We start from the raw sequence: 5,176 nt of genomic DNA, 5'->3' as shown, positions 1-5,176 counted from the left end.
TCAAATTCTATAATTAGGTTTTAAATGTGTCTCTTGTAAATAGCAGTTATAGATATTAAAATTTCAATCTGGAAACTCTTTTTCTACAGTTTCTATACCTTATTTCATTCTTTCTTTTCTTTTTCTTTCTTTCTTTCTTTCTTTTTTTTTTTTTTTGATTTTGTTTTTGTTTTTGAGTCACACCCCAGCCCTTTTAATTTAATTTTAATTTAATTTTATTCCCTAGTTGCTGGGATTACAAGCATGCACCACAGGGTCCAGCTTTACCCTGATAATTTTTTATGGCTTCTTTGCTTTCTATGTTTTAGAAATTACACATTACTTATTTTTCTCATTGTTAATCCCTAAAATTAAAATATTCATTGCTGGGCCTAGTGGTGCATGCCTATGATCCCAGCTACTTTGGTGGCTAAGGTAGGAGGATCATAAGTTTAGGCCAGTTTGTGCAACTTAGCAATACCCTGTTCCAAAATTAAATATATTCATTTATTATTTGACAAAGCAAAAAAAAAAAATTAACAATTCTGTTCTCCTGAAAAATTTAAGAATCTCAGTGATTAAATTAAAATTTTAATATCTCTATAAATTCTGTGTGCACTGCTGTTGTATTATATTATGGTTGCCTAGTATTTGAGTATACATCTATCGCGTTCCCTCTGCCCGCAGAGAGAGACACGACAAACATCTGAAGCTTTGGAAGTTTATTGTGCACAGTCTTCCTTTCTTTCCCTCTTTTCTATCCCCTTCTCTTTTCTTTCTCTCGCTCTCTTTCCCTCTGCTTAACTCTCGCCTGCTCCGGTCGCTCCGCTTCTCCCGCTCGGCTCACGCCTGCTTCGGCCGCTCCGCTTCTCCCACTCGGCTCACGCCTGCTTTGGTCGCTCCGCTTCTCCCACTCGGCTCTCACCCTCGCTCGCACTCTTCTTCCTCGCTTCTACTCCTACTCTCAGCTTCTTTCTACTCTCAGCTTCTACTCTACTCCCCCACCCATCAAGCTTATATACACTTCAACCAATCAGGGGAGAGCACACGAGGTAAACGCGCGGACAGCTGCAGGCATAGAATAGGTACACGAGGGGGGCATGCTCTAATCACATCGTTAACTAGCCAATCATTGGAATTCGCTGGTTGTTTACTGTATAGCTGGCCGCTTTTGGCTCAGCTCCAGGCGCCATCTTGACCGTGCCCAAGGCTGGGGGTCCCGGAAACCCCGACATATCCCCCTTCTTTATTATTAAACTAAGGCTCGGGACCGTGTCTGTCTTAGGCTGAGTGGTCAGCATATGTCCTTACCCGTCATCAGAGCCTGCAGAGCATGCTGCAGCTCCTGTCTTAGGTTGGTACACAGCCACCTCCTTCATTACCCGTCTTTGACTACCGGTCCAGTATCAAGAGCCATACTAATGGGGGGCTGTCGGCCTTTAGGGTGGTCATGGCCTGATGAAAGATAATCTGATCTCTCTATTGGCTGGCTCGTAGATGCATGCCAAAACGAATGAAGAGAAGGAGGCCAAGGCAGAGGAGTACCACCATAGCTCCTAAGCCTGCCCGCTGTTTGATAAATCTATAAACAGAAGAAAAACCATGTAGCCATATTAAATACAGAAACAATATACATCCCAGTAGAGTTACAATACGGGCAACACAAACAGCTCTCAGGGAATAAACGCATCCCAGTCCCAAAAGTTCTTGCAAGGTATCCACTTGTTCTTGTAGTAAGTCCACTCTCTGATAGAGTCTCTATGGTCTGTAAGGCTGCAGCTGTATTTTCGGCCAAATGATCGTTGTTATGGTTGTGTCAATGCTGCTACTGCAAGGACTGTGATGGCAATGATCACGGCTGTTGCAATGTCAAAGCCTCTTCTGTTTCTTGATAATAGCACTGGCAATTCTATATCTGCAACAGAAACTAGGACTGGTAGGAAGATAGGAATGTGCATCAAAATTGCACGGGTGGCAAAAGAACCATTCCAGCATTGTGAGAGATAGCACACGGTTAGTGAACAGTTAAGAGGTGTTATTAGAAATGTTAGTTGGTAGAAACATAAAAGGGAGGAAATACACAAGCTGACATGGGAGGAAAAGCAATATTACAGCTAGGGTCAGCAGAACGAGTTGCTCTACTCTGGGTCTGATTTGTAGTATGATTCCAACAGCAAAGTGCAAAAATTCCTCCTGTTAAAGCAAAGAAAGACTAGAGATATCCTTGTCACCAAAAACAGCACGACCTGAAAAATCATCAGTAGAATTGACAGGCTTGTAGAGGAATTGGTGAAAAACAAGAAAAGGAAGGATAAAAAATGTGTTAGTTAGAAGTAAAAAATATGGCCAGGCTAACAATGGCCCATAGGTTCCGGGTTTGCCTTTCCGTCTGAGTTTTTGTTATTGGAGGAAGGCTCAGGCTCGCCATTGCGAGGAGGAGCAGCATCACTTGCATGCTGTAAAACTCTGATTAGCCTTTCTGGAATCCAGACTGGAGTCTGTTGATCCTGTGGGAAAATACAAACAGACCCTCAGACCCAACGAAGGACTGGACCCGGTCCTTTCCAACAACCTGTCAGGATATCTTTCCATTTTGCCCATACTTGAGGAGTATCCAAAACCTGTCTTCCCTCAGCTAAAGGCTCGGTGAATGAAGGTTTTTTGTTTTTATCTCGCAGACAGGATTTAATAAGAGACCAAATAGCCATAGTGCCTACTGGCAAAGGGTTTTGCCTATCCACTATACGAAGGTCCTCCCCCAGCTGTTCCCACTGTAGGGTATTCAAAAGGCCCTCATCCAAAAACCAAGGGGAAACCCTTTCCACAGTATCGAGAAATACTTTAGCTGTTTTTTCCTTTAATGGCGTCCCATGGTTTTTTAATAGCTCCCTGAGGGGTTGCTGCATTCTGAATTTAGACGTTTCAGACCCCATTGTTACTAATTTGAATAGCTTCAGTTATGGCAGTTACGATAACAAACAGTGGCCAAGCTGCCAGGAGCAACGAGATTACTGAAAGGAAAACTATCTATCAAGTGTGCATTAAAATTTTTATAGCGGCTTTTCACGTGCTACCTATACCCTAATTGGACCGCTTCAAGCGTGTTTCTACTTTCACTTTTAATTGGACCGCGTTCCACGCGTCAGGACCGCTGCTGGCGTATCCCGATACCAGACCACCTTCCGTGTGTCCTTATTTTTATTTTAATCGGACCGCATCCCGCGTGTCCCCAGGACCGCTGATGGCGTATCCTGATAACCCTTTAACTGGACCGCATTCCGCGTATCCCCAGGACCGCTGATGGCGTATCCTGATACCCTTTAACTTTTTTATAACCGGTTTAACTTATTGAAAATTTTTTAAGATATCTTACCTTGTCTTCTTTATAAACCCTTCATGCTCCCGGGTTTCGGCACCAGTTATCGCGTTCCCTCTGCCCGCAGAGAGAGACACGACAAACGTCTGAAGCTTTGGAAGTTTATTGTGCACAGTCTTCCTTTCTTTCCCTCTTTTCTATCCCCTTCTCTCTTTTCTTTCTCTCGCTCTCTTTCCCTCTGCTTAACTCTCGCCTGCTCCGGTCGCTCCGCTTCTCCCGCTCGGCTCACGCCTGCTTCGGCCGCTCCGCTTCTCCCGCTCGGCTCACGCCTGTTTCGGCCGCTCCGCTTCTCCCACTCGGCTCTCGCCCTTGCTCGCACTCTTCTTCCTCGCTTCTACTCCTACTCTCAACTTCTTTCTACTATCTGCTTCTACTCTACTCCCCCACCCATCAAGCTTATATACACTTCAACCAATCAGGGGAGAGCACACGAGGTAAACGCGCGGACAGCTGCAGGCATAGAATAGGTACACGAGGGGGGCATGCTCTAATCACATCGTTAACTAGCCAATCATTGGAATTCGCTGGTTGTTTACTGTATAGCTGGCCGCTTTTGGCTCAGCGCCAGGCGCCATCTTGACCATGCCCAAGGCTGGGGGTCCCGGAAACCCCGACATACCTCCCTTGAGACAAGGGTTATACAGGAAAATTTGTTCTCTTTGCAGGTTTGAGTAAAAGGGCCTTTTTATTTTGTGATATTGCTAGTAAGCCAAGTTTTACTGCATTGTATTAGAAAATATGCCTGATGGTATTTCTACTGCTTGAAATTTGTTCAGGTTTTTTGTGGTCTTAATATATGGTTAGCTTCCCAAGGGTACTTGAAATGAAGGTTCATTTTAATGGAACACAATATACTATGTTTCAAAGATTCTAAGTCACAATTTCCTTCTTTTGCATTTTAAAATCCCTGATGGAGATTCATCTTTCTATTTTGGCATCTTACAATTACTTTTACCAGATGGCAATCATGATGTGGGTTTTATTGCTGGCTCATGGACAAACTTTTTGACCATCCATATTAGGTTTAATTGCCATTTTAAATGTGATTGAAAAAAATTACAGTATGTCTGACATTGAAACTGAAAGTTATTGAGTGTGCAGAAAGGCTTGGAAACAAAACCAAAAAAAGCATAAATGTGATATTTGTAAAGTAAATATTGTTGCTAGCAGAATTACCATAATTCCACATTTTCTTGTGAAGAACAACCAAAGATTTGACAGAGCCCTAAAAGATTAAGGTTTTGTTAAAAAAAAATTTTTTTTAAGAACAATAACAAGTAGAGAAAAAAGAACAATAACAAGAATAGCTAAGTGAAATTTAGCTCCTGAGATATGTGTAAGAGAATACTTGAACACCTGTCAAAGGAGCTGAATTTAGGAGAATCAAAAAGTCCCTCAGAGTGCTCACTTCAGCAGCACATATACTAAAATTGCAACAATACAGAGAAGATTAGCATGGTCCCTGTGCAAGGATGACACACAAATTCGTGAAGCATTCCATATTTTTAAAATCAGCATACTTATAGTGATGCAGCCACATCAATGTTCATAGCCGCTCAATTCACAGTAGCTAGATTGTGGAACCAACCTTGATGCCCTTTAATTGATGAATGGATAAACAAACTGATTTATATACACAATGGGGAATATTACCCAGCCATAAAGAAGAATAAATTATGGCATTTGCAGGTAAATGGATGCAGTTGGAGAATATCATGCTAAATGAGATAAACCAATCCCCAAAATCCAGAGGCCAAATGATCTCTCTGATAAGCAGATAATGATACATAACGGGGGGTTGGGATGGAGGCAAGAATGGAA

The 5,176-nt window shown here is 42.5% G+C and overlaps 1 non-coding gene across 1 annotated transcript; it reads left to right on the top strand.

Annotated features, from left to right (window-relative positions):
• Positions 1 to 4,755: 4,755 nt before the first annotated feature.
• LOC124987781 (U6 spliceosomal RNA) lies at positions 4,756 to 4,862 on the top strand. The gene has a single exon (XR_007109291.1). It is a non-coding gene; the product is annotated as a U6 spliceosomal RNA (small nuclear RNA).
• Positions 4,863 to 5,176: the final 314 nt, after the last annotated feature.

The sequence above is a fragment of the Sciurus carolinensis genome, chromosome 6 (genome assembly GCF_902686445.1).
Source record: "Sciurus carolinensis chromosome 6, mSciCar1.2, whole genome shotgun sequence".
Lineage (NCBI taxonomy): Eukaryota > Metazoa > Chordata > Mammalia > Rodentia > Sciuridae > Sciurus > Sciurus carolinensis.
The sequence above is the reverse complement of the archived record's forward strand: the minus strand, read 5'-3'. Positions and strand labels throughout refer to the sequence as shown.